Here is a 23,145-nt window from a genome sequence, read left to right as displayed (position 1 = left end):
AATTAATTGTGGACGTAGAACAATTATCTTCCTAGAGTTGGAGCTATAACAATTGGCACAAATCATAGTTTTATTAGTAGCGCACTTTGGGCTAATATATGTAGTAGAAATATATACAATTAGTGTATCGTACCACTTCGATTAGTGTTATTGTAATGCTTATCAAACTTTTAGAAGAGTGGTATGGGATAATGTGTTGCCTTGGATACATGTATACAGAGGTTTAAAAGTTACTTTCAACACAAAAGATGTTAGAGGTTGCTGAAATTTTAGGCCTAATCCCTGAGCAAGAAGAAAAGTTGCCTTATGGAGAAATAGACCTAGAGTTAGCAACCATTCTGAACCTTCTAAGCACACATGCAAGCAAAAAATTTAACTTTATAACTTCAAAAAAAATGTGTGAAATTTTGGAGTATGACAGTAATAGCTATTTCATTAATAGTGGATGAATTCAGAGGAGAGACAAAGGTAGCAAAATGAAGCTAGAGATCAACGAGCCAAAGAACGAGCAACATGATAGGAGGCTTGGCTATTAGAAAGGCTTGAAAGGGTGAATGCATTATTTAATATGGGGATAGATGCTATGTCTAACTCAAACATAGAACCTTTTAGGCCTAGTATATCATTTGATAGAACACCGTCAAAGGGAAGTGAAGTAAACTCATATTAATGGGACCAAGTCGCCTCAACCACTAGTAGTGCCACTGGAAAAAGGAGTAGACAAAATAGTGGAAGTAGGGGGGGGGGGGGGGAGTGAAGCTAATGCTATAGTAGGGAGTATTGAACCACCCTTGATTGGGATTTAGAGGTTGAATTTGGATTGTGCCAACTATTTAAGGAGCCTAAGGAACATGTGTGGTTGGATATTACACAAGATTTAGGGTTAGAGATATTATTTAGAGAAAAAATGGCTCGCAACCCAGTCAGATTAGTTGACTTCACACAATTTGGGGGATTGTAGGATGAGGACCCCGATGCACATTTGTAAATATTTGAGGTAACCTATGTTGCTAATGAGATAGTAGACAATGACCAAAAGCTTCATATTTTCCTTGCAACACTAAAAGATGAAGTAGCAAGGCGGTATGGGAACCTAGATGCCCAACATAAAGTGACTTATGCTGCCTTATCAAGAGCATTCCTAGAAAAATTTTGACGACAAGGTTTCCAAGATAGTCTAGCCCTTCAATTGGATTATTTGTCCCAAGGAACAACCGAAAGTGTTGAACATTACATTGAATGTATGGAGACAATTATTCAAAAAATGAATCCATCTCCTAATGAGCCCATGCAAAAGCATAAATTTATTGATGGGCTTAATCCTAAAGTTCATCAGCATGGTAGCCTACAACGGCAAGCTACGTTGGCAGATGCTAAAACACATGCTATATGGTGGGAAGAAATGCAACTTAGCCAACAATGACGGAGTGACTTATTTAAAGAACCTTGGATGGAATATCCAAGCACTTCAAGTGGAATATCTAAGAACGTGCCTTATGTGACCATTCCTTTAAATCCATTGGTAACTGCAAGTTCAAATGTATCAAGTGTACCTTTAAATCCATATACTTCAATTCCAACCTATATGATGCAGACAAGAATGCCTTCTATACCGCAATCTCAGTCCCCTCTTGATGAAGTGAAAGTAGCTAATATTATTGCGAAATCGCTAGGAAAGTTAAAGGAGGAAATCATGGGTGCAATGTAAGCACATTTGAAAGAAATTTATTCAATAATCACATAGTCTTCTAGTGCACAATAATCCTCGAGTAGCTCAACTCCAAGCCCACCTAGATCGAATATCTGGTGTGGTAAGTGTCATGGGTATGGCCATGTGACTATAGAGTGTTTGATGCCTTCAAGACTAGTGCCTAACCATCTGCCATTCTACACTTTTTGCCTTAAGACATGGCATCTAGATACAAATTGTTGGCATAAGAAAGGTCAAGAGCAATAACAAGCTTTTTCAATGCAAACGAATTACAATTACATGGATCGTAATAATACAACTTATGCGATTGGACCACCTAATCAGCCTTTTAGGCCAAGGGGATTTCCAACCCAAGGTAGACCCCCACTACCTTGAAATAATTACAATAGTGATGGAAATAGAGGAAGAAATTCTCCTTTTAGGAGAAATAATGGTACTTTTTGTAATCCAATGGGGAAAAATGGACAACAAAGGCCTATGGGACGGGTAATTTGTTATTGATTCCAATAGGAAGGTCACATAGCTACATATTGTCCAAATGTGCGTAAAAATCAAGACTTACTCCTCTTTGTAGGAGGTGTAGTGGCAAAGGGCATCACGAAGAGAATCTCCCTAAGTGAGAAGATAACAAGACTAATGACAGGGGTAAGCAAGTTTCTAATGAACCCTCAACCTCATTTGCAAATTTAGTTGAAGTAGAAAAAACAAGGCAAGTGAATGGAGTTAGGTCTAAATTCATACCCTGTAGGGTGACCTTTAAGGCTGATCCCATGATTGGTGTGGTTACTAGAGCACAAAAGTAGCAACGAGAGGAGCAAGGTCTAGAGGAAGAAAGTCTACAATTAGGGGGAGCAGCGAAGGATAAATCTAAGGATTTAGATCCTAATGTAGAGCTACCTAAATCAGATTCTCCACAACATTCCTCCAACCATCCATTATTACATGTGCCTTTAGCAAATCCTAAGATTCAAGTGGGAGTAGCTCCTTTTCCTGAAGATTGATTCCCCCTAAGGAAGGAAGTAAAGGGCAGGCAGAATCCATGAACAAGACTTATGATCTTTGGGCTACATTAGAAGAAATATAATTGACTATTAACTTTCAATAATTGCTAGAAATAGTGCCTACATGTCAAAAGTAGCTTTATCATAAATTAGTTCAATGTCGAAGGAAAATGATTGAGATTAATGCTTCTAAAGGGAGTGCAATTTCTTCCAAAAGAAAAGCAAGTAAGGACGTAAAAATAGTAGATTTATTTGTGGATCCAAGAGCTCCAGTTATAGATACTACTATTAATGGCCACTTGCTGAATAAAGTGCAGTTAGATGGTGGTTCAATAGCCAATTTGATGATAGAACAAACAATGCAAGAATTAGGGTTGAAGAATCTAGAACCTACACATATAGTTATACGTGTGACTGATCAAAGGAAAGTGATTCCTTCGGGGTTACTTTGAAATGTGAAATCTGTAATTGCTAGCCTAGAATCTCATGTGAATTACATAGTAGTTCATTCACATCCAAATATCTCTTCATATAATGTGTTGTTGGTTAGATCTTGGTTATACCAAGCAAGGTACACTCGGGATTGGTATAAAGGTTCAATTGTGATTGGTCCTCAAAATGATTGAGTTAAAATACAAGTTATTTCAAAAGGATTTTTGAAAGAGTCAGGAGATGAGATGGTTAATGAAATGGATGAAAAATCCAACAATGAGTTTTATGATTCAAAAATGGAGAGGACTGATCACGAAGGGCCTTATACGTAGTTATTTAAATAGAGCGCCTAGAAAGAGCACAAAAAGTAGAGGTAAATATGGTAATATGCTGTAACATTTTCATCAAATAATGATTCGGATAGTGATATTACTCACTGGTTGTCTACATTTGAAGATACAACCCTAGACTGCTTAATGCTCTCTACAATGGAAGCCGGATACTTTGATGATTCTCTTGAAACATATTCCCAATTATCCATGGATTAGGAATAAAATAATCAAGAAGATGCATTTTTTACGTAAAGCAGGGCAAAAGCAATTTTTATGGATGAATTGGAAGAGGAAGAGATGCTTGAGTGAGTGGCATTCAATGTAAACGAGATCTCAATGATCTCTTTGGAAAATATGGACGAATTTGATGTTACGAAGAATAATAATGGCATGACGCCTGAGAGTAGGGTTTTCGCTTCTTTCCCTTATGAGGAAAATGCTCTACCCTTTGGATTGGCAGAATTGCCAAATATATTTAGTTAAAAATAACTTATTGTCACCAACTAGAAAGAAAGAGAAAGGAGGAGTAGGAATAGGTGCAAACCATTACAAAGACCAATATCACATGATGATGAGGATGGCTCGGTTTTGGCCTTACAAGGGTTTGCACAAACATCTAGTGAACATCATGGTAATTATGTTAGGATCAATAGATAATTAAATGAGGCTTTGGAAATAGAATGTGAGGTAGCACTGACTGTTGTAAATGAAGCAATGAAGATGATTTCCGAGTTACAAAAAGAAAGGCATAATTTCAATTTAGAGAATGGCGATATCTAGATGAAATTTCACTTCTAGAGTTGTATTTATAAGAACAAAAGTCAAAATTAATTAGTCAAGAGTTACAGATGGAACAAGCCTTACCTATAGATAAGAACTATTGGGACGAATATGAAAAGACTAATAGATTTTGGGAAAAAGATAAGTCTAAGTGTACTTTTGAGTGAAAAACCATACTAGTGTTCCTTGGTTGTATCATCCCTTTAAGCGCTTCAATGGAATTACACAGAAGATGTATAATTGTTCTAAGGGACCACTAGTTGGTTATCAACGAGTCCAATCTAAACCTGCTAAGATCAATATGCAAAATATGCGAGAGGTTGTATTACCTCATCCCAAAGAAAGGGTGATGGATTTTTCTATCTATGGGGATGGAAAGGAACCACAACTTAGATGGTTTGAACCTATGACCCCGAGGGATTTTGTAGAACTTAAACAAGTCATACATTATTTGGGTTGTCAAATTCAAGAAGAGGAAAATGAGGATATGCATTCATTAATTATTAAGCTTAAGGGTAACCAATCGTCTTGGAGTTTAGATGATCAAGAATGTTTAGAAAACAACAATAAAATCTTACATCAATATCGTCCTAAGGTACATGCTCAATATCTATGTGATTTATAGTAGATACTTAGCATAATTGATTCTATCCAATCCTCATTTATAATGAAGTCTAATATAGATTTAAGCGCCCCTAATGGTTGATTGGATAAATACTAGGAAATATATATTGCAAAATCCTTTTCTAAGATAGCAAATGTCTATAGAATGAAAGTTGATGGTAGTACTCAAGATAACCTTGCTATTATTCTTTATAGGGCTTTATCCTTGGTACAATCTGTGAATGCGAGGGAAGAAGAATCAAAATTGAGTGCCAGGCATAGTTCCCTTGAAAATTTATCAATGGGGATATCTGAGGATTTACCTACAATCAAGGCTCGAAAAATAGGCTCTTTGTTTCTTGAAGAACCCGAAGTGGAAGTAGTTAAAATAGAAACATCAAAAGGAAAATATTTTAATCTAGGAGCTCACTTGGAATCCCAAGATTGAGAAAGGTTTGAGGAAGTATTACGAGCACATGTTTGGGAATTTTCTTGGCCTTATACTGACCTTAAAGGTATTAAAGTTGAACTTTGTCAGCATTATATTGATCTAAAACCAGGTACAAAACTCATATGTCAATGCCAACAACGAACAAATCTTGTGTATGCAGAACTAGTCAAAGCTAAGATTACTAAGCTTCTAGATGCAGGATTTATTTATCCTATTGCATATAGTGAATGGGTCTCCCCTATTGTGCTAGTACCCAAGAAAAACGGTAAGAAGATTTGTATTTGTGTTGAATCTTATAGAAAGCTGAATAGAAAAACATGTAAATATCATTTTCCTTTGCCATTTACAGATTAGGTACGTGATAAAGCTGTAGGCCATGAGCTATATTCTTTCATGGATGGGTTCAATGGCTATAATCAAGTGTTAATTCATCATGAAGTTCAATCTAAAACTACCTTTACTACTGAATGGGGTACATTCACTTATAAAGTGATGCCTTTTGGTTTGTGCAATGCACGCGTAACATTTCAAAGAGTTAGGATTACAGCCTATCAAGATTTTCTTTGACAATGGATGGAAGTTTTTCTAGAGGAGTTTTGCATCTTTGGGACAATAAAAGAAATGCCTAATCCATTGGTGCAAGTGTTTGAAAGTAGTGACGAAGTAGGTATCTCCTTGAACCCTGATAAATGTGTTTTTGGAGTGCCAAACGGAACATTGTTGGGGCATATCATTTCTAAAGAAGGCATCGTTATGGATCCATGTAAAATTTCTAAGATTTTTGCACTTCCACCTCCAATAAACCTTAAGCAATTGCGTGGATTTTTGGGGCATCTAAATTATTATCGACGATTCATTTTCGATTTTGCAAAAGTGACCTCACCTTTGACAAATTTGCTACGAAAGGATACTCCTTTCAATTGGGATGATGTCTACCTGAAAGAATTTGAATTTCTTTAAAAAAAGTTAAGTGAAGGACCAGTATTGGCACCCCCAGATTGGACAAAAGATTTCCATATTCATGCAGATGCATCTATGTATATTGTAGGAGTTGTTTTATGTCAAGCTGATGACAATAAGGTGGATCATCCAATTTATTACGCAAGTTGTAATTTAAGTGATGTGAAAAGAAATTATACTACCATTGAGAAAGAATGCTTATCAATGTTGTTTGTAGTGGAAAAATTTTGTCATTATTTATTAGGGAAAATTTTACTATTTATGTGGACCATGAAGCGTTGAAGTATGTGCTTAATAAAGCAAAACTTTCAGGACATGTGATTTGTTGGATGTTATTATTTCAAGAATTTGATTTTCAAATAGTTACTTGCCCTGGTAGAGCTCATGTTCTAGAAGATCATCTTTCACAATTATTAACATTTGATAAGGAAGAAGGTGTGGAGGATGATTTACCAGATGCGTCACTTTTTATTGTAGAGACGCAAGTTCCATGGTATACTGATATTGCATATTTTCTTAGCACAGCTCGTTATCCACCTGGTGCTGATAAACAATGAAAGCAACAAATCTTAATGCAATCACGCTCCTATGGATTATTAGGGTGTAACGTGTCCACCTGTTGTCTTCAGGACACGTCTTAGCATTCCATCGGAAAGGATGTCTAGAAAGCTCCGCCCGGCACTCCCATGGAATGTTACAGGGTTTGCGATCTAGGACTTTCCGCGTCTGCCATGTAGCGGAAGTATTCTGGCCGTTTCCACTTAGGACCAACCTGAATCAGGGTTTTTCCTATTGGTCATTTCCTAAATGGCAACTAGCGTCGAGCCCAAGTGAACTACTTTACGTAGAAATGCTAGGTCCGAAGAGGATTCACACCGCACTTGGTTCAAGGAGAATGGGAAACGAGAGGGATGCAAGGCTTGACCTCTCTGCCATAAGGCATAGTCCCATTCCGTTCCCCTAAAACAGCGTAAATCGGAATTATTATAACTTAGATTCTAGGTCAGCCCCCTTGCTGTTCATGTCCTTTGAACGATCTTCTTGCTGTCCATCATGATTGAGAAAAGTTCTTGACCAACTGGGACCACCCATCCGTAGGATGGACCTATGGTCACATCCTTTGCACTTTCCTCAGGTTGTTTTAGTTATTTAATTACCTAACACATTTAGTTGGACATGTATCAATCAGCTTCCTTAATTTAGCTCATTAGGCACTAGTTCCTTCACGTAATCTTAGCACTTGACATAGAAAAGCAATGTCAAACAAGTTCCTTTTCAATAGATTATCATATTTATCTTTGAAATACATAAAGTCTAGCCCGTAGGCTTATCCAAGATTCCGCCCGAAGACTAGTATGCGAGCCTCGAGATCCAATCCCGAGTCACGTTGGCCTCTTGTGCAGGGCCCGAAAAAGGCAAGGGATTTATGGCCAGAGCCCCCTTTCGCACCCAAGCATCCTCCTGCTCCAAATAGCGCTCAATGGAGAGACCTCTCGCAGTAGGTTCGGTCCACCTTCCCGGCGCGGTTAACAACTCCCTTGGTTAGGGTCAGGCAGATAGTCGGGGGTAACTGAGGCTTCCTCTCCCTTCAAGCCTTCAACCTGAAGCATTAGATATCTTTTCATCCTCTAATTCCTTGAGCAAACAAAGCAAACAATGCTCTCTAAACTGTTACAAGCACAATTATTTCCAGCGGTCATTATTTTGCCAACTGCTAAGGAGTGAATCCTTCTTTCCGAATGCATCAAGCACTCGATCTGGGATCAATTGCGACTTGGCAAGATCCCTAAGGGTTTGTTGGTTAACCCTTATATCCTTGGGTTAGGGCCATACCCTATTAACCCGACTTAATTAATATCTTAAGTTCAAATAGCAATACATATGTTATTCCAATTTACTGATTGATCTTTTGCTTCCAAGCAAATATCTAATCCCTGTATCCTTAGTCACTTTACCCAAGAAAGGTACTATATCAGGATGATTATTCATCCTCTTGCAAGATAACTTTCGTAAGAATCTTCCAATCTCATTCCGAGGAATTGGCCATTCCCTTGTGATCAAATCACAAGATCGTGCGACTCTACAACCTACTGCACAAGTGTCGCATCAAACTATGGGACTATTTACCCATCAAATGGAGTCACGAAATCATGATTAGATATAACAATCCGTTCCTGATTGCATTGGGCCGACATTGTCGGTCCTAGGGTTCCAAGTTCAAACCGAGTTTCATCTTTTTAGCGAGAGATTCTTAGGGCAACCCTAGATCATTTCTCACAGGTATGTCCTACTGTCCCTACATTCCGTGAATGTGGGCAAGTCTTTAGGTTTAAGAGTTTCAGTTTTTTTTTTTGGCAATAAAAGCGATTAGGTAATGTCCTCAACGAGCTAACCCTAGTTAGCTATTTGGGATATGTTGCATTGAATTAACCCTTCCTAAACGAGTCCCTCACGGTTTCTAGGCGTTTAGGTTTAGCCAAATTTTCCTTGTCTATTCTTGAGATAATTATGCTACCATTTCTATAACCACATGATTCATTGTCTACGTGTAAGTGGATTTACAAACCCTAACTTTTCGGGTTAGGATCAAAGCATAGGTTAAGTTATAGCATAATTCCAATTGATCATCCTATAACATGCAAACAAGATTCATGCTACTAAGCTTTCAGATTTTATGTTAAAACATGCAGCCTTTTTCTACTTTCTTTTTCGAATGAATTTGTCGTATGCTGAACTTACACACCCTTTCATTGATTTAAGTTTTTAGGACACTTGCCTAGAGTTAAATCTTCTTCATGCAGCCCTAGCAATTTCCTATAGTTGCTAGTCACTTTCTTTAAGAATCATTTAGAAAAAAAATATGTTCAATAATGCAATATGCGGTTTATTTCTTCCATGCTTAATCGAAGTGTACTATCATCATTTCGTTTTGTAAAAAAATGGACATTAATTAATCTAATTTCATTACTTTGCAATGCATAAAAAACGACTTGCTAGAAACACATAGAAATGTTATGCTCACTTTATTTTGTTCGTTTTATTGAAAAATATTAATGACCGAATCCCTCAATTGTGAGTTATTAGCCAAAGTATTTTCAATCGAAAAAAACATGCATCTTCATTACTCAAATGATCCATGCATAATTGAAATATTACGACGTTAATCAAATTTAGGAAGAAGAACCTGGACTTGTGGTGAAATGTCCAGATGGATGTTAGGAGACGATCCTCCAGCGGTTGCGCCTTGTGCTTTCTTAGGAGCCATCACGAATTTGACCTTTCCGCCTTGGACGCAGATTTATGATGTTGGCCGTCTCCTTTGCACATGAAACTCCCTTTGTGATTCCACCGTCCTTCAGAATCGAACCTTAGAAATGGAACTTATTAATTTCTCCTTCCTTTCGTAGAAGCTCCGGGGTGCAATTTGTCTACACGGGAAGGGGTTTAGCACTTGGGCTAATTGGGAGATTGCGGGAAATCCAAGAGGAAAAAAGGGCTTTTTAAAGGCCTCGGATAGGACTCCACAGGAAAGGGGGTACTAAATGGACTTTAGCGGATTGGAAAAGGGGACAAAGGGTGAAAAAAGACCTTAAAGAAGAATTTTTATGGAGGGGGGAAACCCACGGGAATGGAATTTAAATCCCGGGGAGGGGGGGGTGGAAAAATCTTTTGAGAGTAAGGCTTATTAAAGCCACAGGAAGGGGGGGTTTTTTTTTGGATCCCGAGGGGGGGGTAGTTTTAGGACGCACTTGGTGGACAAAAAGGGGGAAAAGGGCGGAAGGAAGGGGTGTAAAAGACCTTCTAAAGGAAGGCTTTAGGGAAGCCACATGAAGGGGTGTAAAAGACCTTCTAAAGTAAGGCTTTAGGGAAGCCACATGAAGGGGGGCTTCCTAGGAGGCTTTAGAAGCTTCCTAAGAACCTTCTAAAGCTTCTGGGAGTTGCCGTGGAGACCCACGTGGCGAGAGAGAAGGAGATGATTACTGGAAGTAGCTAATGGACAGTGCTGGGGTGGCAAGCAGCAGCAGATCTTCAACGTCTTCTTCCCTCCACTCTCAATGGCGGCATCCGTCATGAAGATTATCACCTCCTCCTCTCTGTCGATTGTCAGCTATGTGACGGCTCCCACTCTCCTCTCACGACCCCCTCCCCTCCTCAACAACAGCATGACAGTCTTGTCCTTTCTCTATCCCCCACGATGCCCTGGTTTTTATAGCCATGAGGGAGAGGTACCTCCCTCCCTCCATGCTACCATTGGCATGGGGTTCACCCCCCCTCTGGCATCCAGCAGGGATGCTCATTCGACCCCTTTGCTCATCAATGACCTGCTTCGCAAGGCCTACGTGCCCGTGGTTTACTCTCCCACCTCTAGCATAGCCTTCGGCTGGGGAGGATAAAAAGATTTGAAAGAAAGATTTCACCATAAATCTTCTCAATTTCCTCTTGACCTCCTCCCAAGAGGAGGTTCACATGGAAATATGCGGTTATTTCATTAACCATAGTTTCGGTTCTACCAATGATACATCGTGTTTTAAATTTGCACCGTCCGTGACCTAATGTCGGCATTTGTCTTTTGCCCGAGAATTCACACGGCTTCATAATAGCTAAAATATTACATAGGGGGTTACCTTTATAAATTATTTCCACACAAGGGTATCTATCGACGATGTGCAAGGGAAGATGAAGTCCTAGTGGTTCTTAAGGCATTGCATGATGAGCCATGTGGTGGTCATTTTGCTGATGAATTAACAACACGGAAAGTTCTATTAGCTAGTTATTGGTGGCCTACCCTATTTAAAGATGCTTATTATTGCTGCAAAAAATGTGATGTTTTCAAAGGACTGATCATCCTTCTAAGAGTTTTGCTACACCATTGACACCTATATTGGCATTAGTGCCTTTTATGAGGTGGGAAATTGACTTTGTGGGCCCAATTGACTATATTACCAAATGGGTGGAAGCGAAAGCACTTAAGATGGATAAATACATTGAAGTGACTAAGTTTATGTATGAGAATATCATTAAACATTTTGGTTGCCCACTAGAATTAGTAAGTGACCGAGGTTCCCATTTCTTGAATGGTCTTATTAGTGAGCTAATGTAAATGTACAAAAGTAAGCATCATAAATCAATGCCTTATTATCCCACGGCTAATGGTTAGGTTGAAATAAAACCAATCACATTATTTAAGGGATTTTAACTAAAACAGTTGCTTCTTACAGATGATATTGGGATGAGCATCTATATGAGGCATTATGGGCCTATAGAACCACTTATAAAGTGACAGTGCAAAATACACCCTTCAATTTAGTTTATAGAAATAATGTTATTTTTCCAATTGATCAAGAGTTTCCTACTCTACAAATCGCCCTCCCGTTACGATTAGGTGAGGCTGAATCGTTGAAGCAAAGGATTTTACAATTAGTGAGGTTAGATGGGAAAAGACTATTAGCTTTACAGAGCTTAGAAGCAATGCAGAAACGTCGTAAGGTGTGGCATGATCAAAATATCAAAATACGAGAGTTTAAAGAAGATGATTTAGTTTTATTGTATGATAATCGATACTACAAATTTCTTGGGAAGCTTAAATTTCCTTGGTTAGGACCTTTTAAGATTGTTAAAGTTTATGATAATAGTTCTCTTGATGTACAATATATTAATGCTGAAAATGAGATATTTAGAGTTAATGGCCTTTGCCTTAGACACTTTGTGACTTAGTTTTATTAGGTATAGTTAGGTAAGTGGTTAGAAGTTTATGATAATGGTTCTCTTGATGTACAATATATTAATGCTGAAAATGAGATATTTAGAGTTAATGGCCTTTGCCTTAGACACTTTGTGACTTGGTTTTGTTAGGTATAGTTAGGTAAGTGGTTAGAATGACCCTTAACTAATCTATATTTGGATTTCTTTTCTTTTCTTTTTTAGGTTTTTGATGGGATGCAGGTATGGCTTTTTTGGGGATGGATACACTTTACCCTCGTTTTGATGTTGGTAGTTCTAATCCTATTCATGTCGGGCCTTATAGTATTCCATGTTTTCAAATGCATAACATGTTCTTATATGCACTGAGGGGGGAGGCTTGTTGTGGTTCTTCTTTTGTGATCATTTTTTGTTTGCAATACCATCCACCCTTTGGTTGTAGATAGTGTCAGCAGCATCTTTTCGTGCATGCTCAACTTCTATGTTGGCAATGTTGCACATACTTTCAACGTTATGGTACCATTGTAATGTAGGATGCTATAGGTTACCTCGTAGGTTACACTTATCAGAGCCACAATAATGATAGTGTATTCTCACCTGAGCGTGGTGTTGCTCAGTTTAGGGTGGGTAGAGAGCAGTAGGAGTTTTTCTGATATCAAGCTATTGTTTACCGTTTTACTCCATCATATCTCGATGATAAAGTAAATGTCACTTGTCGCTATTGGGATTATATATATTGGTATATGGATGCGACCGAGGGCTACTCTTTAGGATGTTTACCAGTGGCACCCATGCCCTATTATGACGATGCAACTGCGACTATGCTCCATGATGTGACTGAGGTTTTTAGCAATGCACCTGATAGCCGGTCCATGACATTTGATGTGTCTATGCTGGAGACTATTCATGAGCATCCTATATCTTATAGTTTAGTTGATCGTCTTGACTTAGATAGTGTGGATGATTTTGGATTAGGGTTATTGTTTACATTAGAAGATCTTAGGGAGTTTGAAGTTTTTAGTTCAGATCTTTTGTTTTCTTAGAGTCTTTTGGGTTTTTACTTTATTCTACATACTTTTAAAAAAACATACAAAATAAATATTCCTTTTAAAAAAACTTTTGGTTTGTTGATATCTTTACATTTTAGGTTTTAGCGCACTTTAGTTTAGTTACTCTTTACATGGTTAGGTAATTAGTTGCACACACGGTTGGGATACTTCCCTAGTGCTAGGAAGTTTGATTTCTAAAGGAGTTTCACTCTTTATTGATCTAACATATTAATGGTTTAGTGGTTAGTGGTTGAGTTCTGTGTAGGTTTGATGATTATTGCAATTTGTGAACCACTATGTTTATCTTTGCCTTATCTTGGAGTTGCAAGATTTATATACATAACAAGTTGTTTCATACCTAATTTATCTATTTATATTCATTTGCAATGAAGGAAAGTAGATATATATATATATATATATATATATATATATATATAACTTGATTGAAATAATTTAGAGATTTCAAAGGCTAAGTTATTACAAAACAAAATAGATCACAAAACGTTTAAAACACAAATAAATCGAAAGATACATAAACAATTTAGTCTATATGAAGTCCACTCATATGGGATGGGACTTAGCACTAGGGAGTGATTGAAAGGGGGTGATATGTGTGCATGACATAGTGAATTTCATTATATGGAAGTCTGATTAGGAATCCAATAGAGTTTTCCCTTGACTTTTTGTCATTTTTTTAAAACTATGTGGGGGTAGCTAAATAACAAGGTTCTCTCCACGAAATTTTGACTAAGAGTAGTGTGGAAGGGAGACGCTTAGCCGGTGGGTATCTTTGTCCTATCATTTGCCTAGCAAGAGTGACTAGTATTATGTGCTAGATTAGATTCCTCGAGTGAAGTTGTTCAACTTAAATGTTTGACCATTCAATTAATTGGTGCATTCTTAGCCTTCTAGTTGATCCTTTTAAAAATAAAATAAAATTCAATCCAAATAATAAAAGTATAGAAGAGTCTATATATTTATTCTTCAAAAGGTAGAGGAAAAAAAAGCAAAAAAAAACTCCTTGAGAGTGTATGGTTTTTTTTTTAAACACCAAAAGAAGATAACCATCGCCTCTGAGGTCTTGGTAGGCTATATGGATTTCCTTGATAGGTGCCCTGTGTCTGATGCCTTGCATCTCTTTGGGGTGGGACCTTTTGGGATTGGAAGAAAGCCACTACTATTATTCAAAAAAAACAAACAAACAAACACTCTAGACAGTTGGAAGTTAGGGATCATTGACCAGTTGCTCTAGTAGAACATGGAGGGTTAGCAACTAAACCATAGAAGTCCTATTTGGTGTCATAATATTAGCTTTCTTTTTTTGGGTTCTTTGTTAGGCATGGACCTTATCGGTGAGGCTATTTCAGAAGCAATATTCCTAGTGGGATAGTAGTGTGGCATTTTCTTGCCTAGAGGGATTATTGTTGTTTAGCGGCTCTAGAAAGCTTCCTAGTTGGTATATTCTATGCATTGGATGAAGCTCTGTTATGCACTTAAATGGGGAGAGTGGAAAAGGGGAATGTTAGTATGCACAAGTTTTTACACAACTTAATTGAAACATTTATCTTGCTTGCTTAATAATATGACACAAATAAGTATTTTCCTATCTTTTCAGTATCTACTACTTTTCTATGTGCGATTTTGCAGATCTTGTAGCTGTGCTTGCAAGGATGCTTCACAATTAAGTGAGGGAGAGTATATATTTTTTCTTTTGAAGTTGCGTAGCAATGCTCATGGTAGCTGTGTTTGCAATGTTGGATGTTCGTGATGTAGTTGTGCTCATGAGGACACTTCGCAATTAAGTGGGGAAGAATGATAACACCTACAAACAAAGCCTAATATTGCAAAAACATTTAGCAAAATTGTACACAATTGGCACATTGTTACCAACATTTTACATTAATTTAATGCAGATGTGGTGTTCGTTTTTGTTGTCTTTGGAGGCCATGTCTCTGTAGTTGGCTAGGAGATGTCGATACAAGGAATTTCTTGTATGAGAGGAAGGTGGAGATTTAGACAATCTGATAGATTTACTTAGTGAATCTCAATTATGACTATCTAAAATTTTCCCATAGGGAATTAGTATCACCTAGAGAAGATAAGATCTTGTCTTCTCTCCCATGACTCCTCTCCCCCATGGTCTTCCCTCTCCCTCAATTGATGATGACCTCTTTCCAACACCAAATTCAATTTTCCTTTAGTGAAAAGAGGCAAGTCTAGGAGCTTTGTGGTGGTTTGGCACATCTCCTAAGTAACACTTTCATGCCCCTCGTAACCCGCAATGCAAAGCATATGATATCTCCTTAACCAAAGTATCTTTGCCCTAGTCACCAAGCCAAAGTGTTAGACTCTATGATCTCAATGTGAGGACCATTGGATACACCCTTATTCTTTTAAGGGTTTGATGCATGAACCCTCTACAAATACCTCACACCTAGTCTACCCACAAATGTATACAAATCTAATGACTCTATGTGATTTGGTGGTCAACAATGTGAGACAGATTTAATATTGTCAATTTCAAAATGAAAAAGGCGCATTAGAGCTCTAGTTAGGATTGTACCATTAGATTTCAAAGTCCTTAAAGGCATACATTCTAAGGTTTAGAGGGGGGAAAGAAAATGAATTGGATGAAAAATTGAAAATTAGAAAAAGAACCAGGTCGATGCATGATGAGCAAGAGGAAGAAGGGAAACATGTCATGATTTTGAGTGGTGAGCTCATTTTGATCACATACCACATGAGCATGGAGTTGCTAACTACACAAATGGAGACACATTCGAAGGTACATATGACATGGGAAAGAAGCAAGGGCATGGTGTCTACAAGTTTGCAAATGGGGCAGTTTATGATGGACAATATAGTAGCAATCTTAAGGAAAGTCTTGGAGTACAAAAATATCCCGACAATAGCTCATATGATGGATCTTGGAAAGTAGGTAAAAAAGAAGGCTATGGGATTTATACATATGCAAATGGTGATATGTATCAAGGTGATTGGTTTGATAATAAAAGACATGGTGTGGGTACATATTATTTCAAAGAGAGCATGAGCCAGTATTGTGGAACTTGGGCTCTTGGAAAACTTGATCATGGGAAATGGGTACTCAAAGATGGAAACTCTTATGAAGGCCAATTCATATCAAACAAACCGCAAGGTCTTGGCAAGTTCAAGTTCTTTAAGACTAATAATGTCCTACATAGAGAATATGCAAATGAAAAGTGGAGATCAAGAGATCTAATCTCAATGCCATAATTGTTCACTTTGTATAAGCAATGGAATGTGAGAAGTGGGAAACTTACTCCCACACCATCACCTCCTAGAATTTGATCCTAGAATGTTGTCCCATGGAAAGAAAACATTGTTGTAGTCACATGTGTTGGCACGACTCATACACATTTTGAAGGCGAAGGCTAATTGAAAGGGACGATGGCGTCTAGTTAATTAATTGATAAGGTCATGGGAAGAGTTGATTATATTCCCACGAAATCACTGTCTGTGGATTGGAAGATGAAGACCAACGAAGGTAGAGAGCCTCTATGCTTATACCTACTACCATGTCTAATAATGAAGATGATGAGCAAGAGGAAGTTGAGGGGGCGCCATGAATTGGAAGGAGAGAGAGAGGAGAGAGTATCAGCTTGACAAGTGCCATTTGGCTTCTACCCATAGTCACGAGGTCAAAGCAGTGTTCACAAACCTTCATCATCAATGTGATCCAAGTAGAAGAAGTATGTTGCCTCGTAACATCAATCGTTTCAGCACTCTATAGACAGTGCCTGACATGACCGATCCCATGACAGGTGTAGTTAGAGAGAGAGAGAGAGAGATGAGGAGACTACCAAGCCTCCATCCCTGCTCACCCGTGCACTCGACCTCGTGTTCTCTTTCGTCCGCCTCACTGAGTTCAAGATTCTGTTCGTCCTCTTCTTCTTCATCATTATCATCATCATCTGCATGTGATAATACTTGATCCTCATCCTCCTCCTTATCAATTGTATCTTCATGGCAAGCAGTCATCAACGAACACAACAATTGATGATGATAATAAAGACCATCTCATGAGGTAGGGAAGGAAGCATGAGAAACAAGGAGAAAAGAAGGGTGTAATACACCCAATTCACATTCTGCATGATCATCGCCATGTCTTCCCTCTAAACATGGAAATGGAGCTTTAATGTATCCATCCTATTCAAAGTGATGGGGCATGAGAACAAGTTTTTGCCTTCAATTGCTCTATTTGGCAAGTGATTCCATGGAAGTATGAAGGAGATCTTGAATTACTCTCTTTCCCTCTCTTAGTCATCGCTAGGAACACCATGAAAGCTAAGCTCTTATGTTGAAAATTAATCAATATTAATCTAAAAGAGTTCTAAGGGGCCATTCCTACGGCAACCATACAATTGGCAAATGGATCTCTTGAGAGACGAGAAATGATGAGCTTGCCATGCACAATGATTGGGTAGACTTTTTCTTCATCGAATTGTAAAGGACATGGCTTTCAAAAGCATAATTGTGACTCTCGTACTTTATGTAAGTGCCTTACCTCATTTAACAAAAATAAGTGATTAAACATAAATATTTCTTTGGTTTATAATTTTTATAAAATGTTTTAAGATCTGAATTTCTATGCTAAATGGTTTTTTGCATTTTATAGGTCTAATTCTATTTTTGAAATAAAAAATAGTAACAAATTCTTTAAAAGAACAAACATGAATTTTTATGAAATTTTTTGTTACATAATTATGAGTCAAAATATTATTTCCATGAAGTCTATAATGCTAAAATTTATTGAAATTTTTTAATAATATTGGAAGATCATTTAACATGTTGAAAATTTCAAAGATGGTTATTTTTTAGTAAAAATTTTAGTTTTCATTTTAAAAAATTATGTTTTACATCAATAAAAATTTTGATATTTCCATGGAAAAGCTAAAAGTCAAATTTTTTATGCTTTAGTAGATTTCTTAAAAATTAAGAAAAAACCAATTTAATGTTATTCTTGTTATTCGTATAAACATGATGTTTTTGATTGATATAATTAAGAGTATACGTGGTGTGTTAATCTACGATATGGAAAAAAAAAAGAACAAATGTAAGGGTATTTTATGATAGTTACTAAGTTAGAAAATAACTACAATCCTTAACCAAATTATAAACAACATAAAATTAACCATTTATTTATATGATGGCACGAGGGGATGTCTCAACATCTATATTAAGCTTTTACAGGTTATTCATTTAAAAAAATACTTAGATGATCGTTAAGATAAAGAGTGGAAGGCCACTAGGATAATTGATAATTAAGGGGAGATATGGGGGTTTAAAATAAACAATGTGTACACATAAGAGTGCAGAGAGAACTTGTTTTTATCTTGATCGATGTTTAGTAATGAAAAGAAAAGAAGAATGTTTAATGATTAATAAATAATAAAAGGAATTTATTATATAAGGGCAAAGAATAGATAACTTTAAAAGAATTTAAATGGAGATGTGTATATAGATCCATTGGATCTATGCCACCCTGAGACCAATTCCCCAAGGGATAAACATCCTAGGTTTAGTATCCTAGTGTCCAAAATAGAGACATTTCAATGAAGGTTAAAAACAAAACAAAGTGCAAGAATAAGTAAGCTTACTGAGTTCTAGATATTAGATTAGTTGGACTATTACGAATGAGTGTCGTAACTATCGAGAAAGGCTAGATAAATCATAGGAATTAGTTACCAATATCACCTATTCAGTGCAACAACTCACAGAAATTAACTTGGCAACCCGATTAAAAGTGGCTCAGCCCATGGCATGGTTACTGGTGTTTAAGACCCCAATGTCATTAGGCAGGAACTATTAGGGAAAAATGTGTTGCTGCCTATGATCAAGAATGGCTCTGACCATGGGGAGTGTAGCTCAAAGAAGCCTAGGAGAGAGTAGATATGCTTATTGCCAAATGATATCTCATCACCAATGTAATGCACTTTGTAATATTCTCTTGAAGTAATGAAAATTGATATTTGTTGGATTTGGGTGCAATGTAGTTTGTCATACGCGTTGTTTATTATTATTTTTAACTTGAATGTTAGGTTTATTTATCGGATTTATATGCAACACAATTTGTACCCTAAATTTAATACGTAGTGCATTATCGAGTTCATGCGCAATATGTATTCATTCAAATGCATGTAAAGATAACTCAAAGACATAAATACAACAAATAACAAGTCAATAAACAAAAATAAGATACGCCAAAAAATCTATATTCATATTCATAACATTTTACATGGGATCCATTACAACCACGGTTTTACAAAATCTCTTTGGAAGCTACATTCCATATATGTTTTAGTAGTACACTCATTTATATTATACCCTTATGTGTGTAAAAAATGTATAAAAATGGTGTTTTAAAAATACCTTATTTTGAACCCACGTGATGTACATATATATTAATGAGTAACTTACCCGAGGCTTGGCTTCCATTGATGCTTCCAATGCTGGCATGGTGGTAGTGGCGGGGCGAAGCTGGGGGAGGTAGCCTGTGCATGGGATTTCTAGGGGGTGTCTTTGGGCCGCTTCCTTGGTGTGTGCCATGTCCTCTAGAAGAGAAAACTCAAAACTCAAAAGTGAAATGTGTAAAATGAGATGAAACTTTAAACTTATAGCAAAAAAAATTTAAAATACTTAAACTTGAATTAATGTAGCTAGGCTTTGGAAAAATATGACCAATGATTCGATTGACGTGAAATTTTACTTGTAGAGTCCTCTATGACACATCAACTACCCAAAAAAAAGGCCTCATCAAAAGTCTTTAGGACACCTATCTGGCATCTAGACGCGAGCCTCCGAATAAGTGTCCTAGAGGCTTCTGATATGGCCAATTTTTTAATATCCATGAGTTTTTATGATGCTAGTATATGTGGGTAAAGTTTGAACATATTTTAATTTATAAAATTAATGGTTCAATTATTTTTTGAAAATGCATTAACTGGATTATAGCTCATTGATAACAAAAAAACTCACCACCGAGTGTGCACAACATCATTAAAGGTGTTGTCAACCAAACTACGTAAAATATTGGAAACTTAAAAATTCACAAAAAATAAGCCATGGGTCAAATGAAATATCGTATATCGGATATAGTATTGCCAAACTGCTAAATACAGTAAAGATATAGTGCATCAACCCATGTACAACTGATCACTAATGTGTGTGTGATTGTAGATTGAATTTATCCTCAATGAAACTACTTTCAAAATTAGAAACTTAGAAATATACACAATGTAAATCATGGAAAAATAGAATATCAAATATCAAATTTGGCATTATGAAACCATGAAATACATAGCAGATAGTGCATCGCACCAAGTACAACTAGAGTTAGAAAAAATTTAGCTCTCCATTTTGCAGGCCATTGCTATCAAATACTTGAAGGTCTACTAGAGAGATAACCCAAAACTAAGCTCCTTACAATCTACAACCAAACCTAAGCTAAAAACATAGATCCAATTACAAGGTAGCTTCTCAAAGCATATTGTTGACATTAAGATTAAATGCATCCTTATTGTTGTGGATCCTACGAACAAGAACCATATCTATGGGCTTAATAGTGATACGTCGCGTATGAATGGCTAAAAGTTGAAAATCATTCATTAGATCAATCAAGTAACTTTCAACTACTTCCTTGGAGAACAAGTAAGGCTTGGCTTGACCATCACCCCACATTCCTTGCTTGGTTCCTTGAAAAGAACTTGTGATGATGCCCTAACTAAAGATCTTGCAGTATTTCTCACACTAACCTAGAGAATGGTGCCTTAGGAATAATCAAGTTGGCACTCTTCTGGAATTTCCTTATCTCTCATAATGCAACTGTGCCTAGTTTCCATCTTTGCTTCTTATGTGTTGGAGGATGTGTATTACCAGCTGGAGCAGTAGTGGGAGGTGGAGCAACTGGAGCATGTGGACCACCATTTCTAGACAATGGCGAACCATCATTATTGACCACACTTCGGCCACCATTGTTGGACACAGTAGGGATACCATTATTAGCAGTTGGTCACTCATAGTACGCTCACTAGATTCAGAAGAGTGTTGAGCTCTTGCTCTTGTAGGCACCTTCTTGATAGGAAACTTGGAATGTGCCATGGTTGTGATGATGAAGGATAGAAAGGTGGAGGGTAGAGTGAAGAGGAATGGGAAAAAATAAAAGGAGAGACTTGATTTAAGTACAAAATTTTTAAACTTACTATGATATAAATGAATTTTAAAATTATCATTTCATTTCATTTTTCCACCTCATCTATAAGAAGTTGGGAATAACAAATTAGTGTTAATAACATTGATATTATGCCATGTCACACTGACATTGGTATAAAAGGAGAGAAGATGTAATTTTCCACATCTTTTTGGACACAATAATACAATTACAGACTTTCTCTCCCTTCTTGCTCACAGCTTCTATGGCTTCCCCTTATTTCCTATATTTCTCTCTCTAAATCTAGTATTTCTCTCTCCTCATCACTCTTCTTCTCTCTCTTCTTGCAATCTTTCTCTCTCTTCTACAGTCTTCTCTCTCCTCTTTCTCTCTCCCTAGTTCTCTCTCTGACAAGTGGTATCAGAGCTTAAGTCTTTGATCCATTCTTTTCTTCCATTTTCAGTCCCATTTTCCTATTTCAAAATCAATTTCAGACAAAAATGGTACAAGACAGTGACTAGTGGAGTGCTGCAGGACATCTACAGTTAGTAAGAGACTACATCTGGAGATATCCAAGGTCAAATATGGTGGATAATGGCTTAAATGACAGGATGTCATCAAATTTTATGCAAAATTGGAGGTAATTAGGGTAAAGGATGGTTAACCAAGCTTAGTTTGGGAACAAATTGTGGTTACTTTGAAAAGAGGGAGTTCTCTTTCCCCTTTTCTGGAGTTTCCTGCAGGTTTCATGGAAGTTCAGTACCAAGATCTGTTCATCTCTCTTAAACCCCTGATCTTCTTGGCCAACAATTACCTAGAATAGATCCCTCTTCATGAGCTTCAAGATGAGCACAAGATTGCTCCAGTTTGGCTCAGCTATGGAGCCAGGAACAGCCCCAAAAATTGCGGCGCAATTTTTGGGCTGATCAAGCCTGCTCTCTGTTCAGGTTGCTCCTCCCTCAGGCCTTGGCACTCTCTCTGATCTTTTGGCAAGCATAAAGCTTCAACAAAATGGAGATATTCAGCCTTCTTCAAGGTTCTTCAACCCTTCCTAAACCCTAGGTGAACAGTCCATGGCAGCCATGAAAGCTTCAGCCCAATCTTCCAAATTTCAACAATTTCTTGAAGATTTTTCATCCTTTTAGCCCATGGGATCATCTCAGCAACAAGGATTCTTCAACAAATTGCAAGGATTAAGCACGAAATGGTTAAAGATTGAAGATCAAGAGTTTCTATGGAGCAGAAATTTGGGGGAAACGGGTCTAATGCTTCAATTTCAAGCATTTGAGGCTCCAAGATTATTCCTAAGTCCTCGATAAACAAGCCTTGTGGATTATTTTACCAACATTGGACAACTGGGGGCTCTATTAAGCATATGAGATTGATTAAGTCATCCTCAGCCATGTCAAATGTACTCTTCTTCAATTCTTAATCTCTCATTAATCCAATTGCTGAGCTTAATCCATTTGATTGAGAGATTAAAGAATTGAACAATATTCCTCAAATTCTCAGCCAACCTTTGCTTGAATCCATCTATTCATGAATGCAATGCTTGTTTAATGCATATTAGTCCCAATCAGTGAATTAGAGGCTTCAATCTGAAATTTTAGCATAATACTTGAATCCCATTGACTGAATCCATTGATTGATAAATTTGTTTACTCTAATCCAATTGATTGGTTGAATTTCTTTTGCCCAAGTTGAAATATTGTAAAAGGGTAAGTACTAGCAATCAGTGAGTCACTGAATTGCATTGGTAAGACCCTTCTCCTATCCCAAATTTTCAAAATCTTATTCAATTGCATCTCATGAAAGGCTGAATGAATATTTCAGAAATGCATGTCATGCTGATTTCTTAGAACACTAGCCTCTGCCATGTTGATATTCCCACCGAGGAAAAAGGTGGGTGCCGAGGGAGATAGTGGGACAAAAGAGAGG

The 23,145-nt window shown here is 37.2% G+C and overlaps 1 pseudogene; it reads left to right on the top strand.

The window, feature by feature from the left end:
• The first annotated feature begins 15,684 nt into the window (after positions 1-15,684).
• LOC148015367 (uncharacterized) lies at positions 15,685-16,274 on the top strand (annotated as a pseudogene).
• The last annotated feature ends 6,871 nt before the right edge of the window (positions 16,275-23,145 follow it).

This window comes from Lygodium microphyllum, chromosome 24 (assembly GCF_053477565.2).
Source record: "Lygodium microphyllum isolate KBCC chromosome 24, Lygodium_microphyllum_v1.1.10, whole genome shotgun sequence".
Classification (NCBI taxonomy): domain Eukaryota; kingdom Viridiplantae; phylum Streptophyta; class Polypodiopsida; order Schizaeales; family Lygodiaceae; genus Lygodium; species Lygodium microphyllum.
Note: the sequence above shows the minus strand (reverse complement) of the source record. Positions and strands in the feature narration are given on the sequence as shown.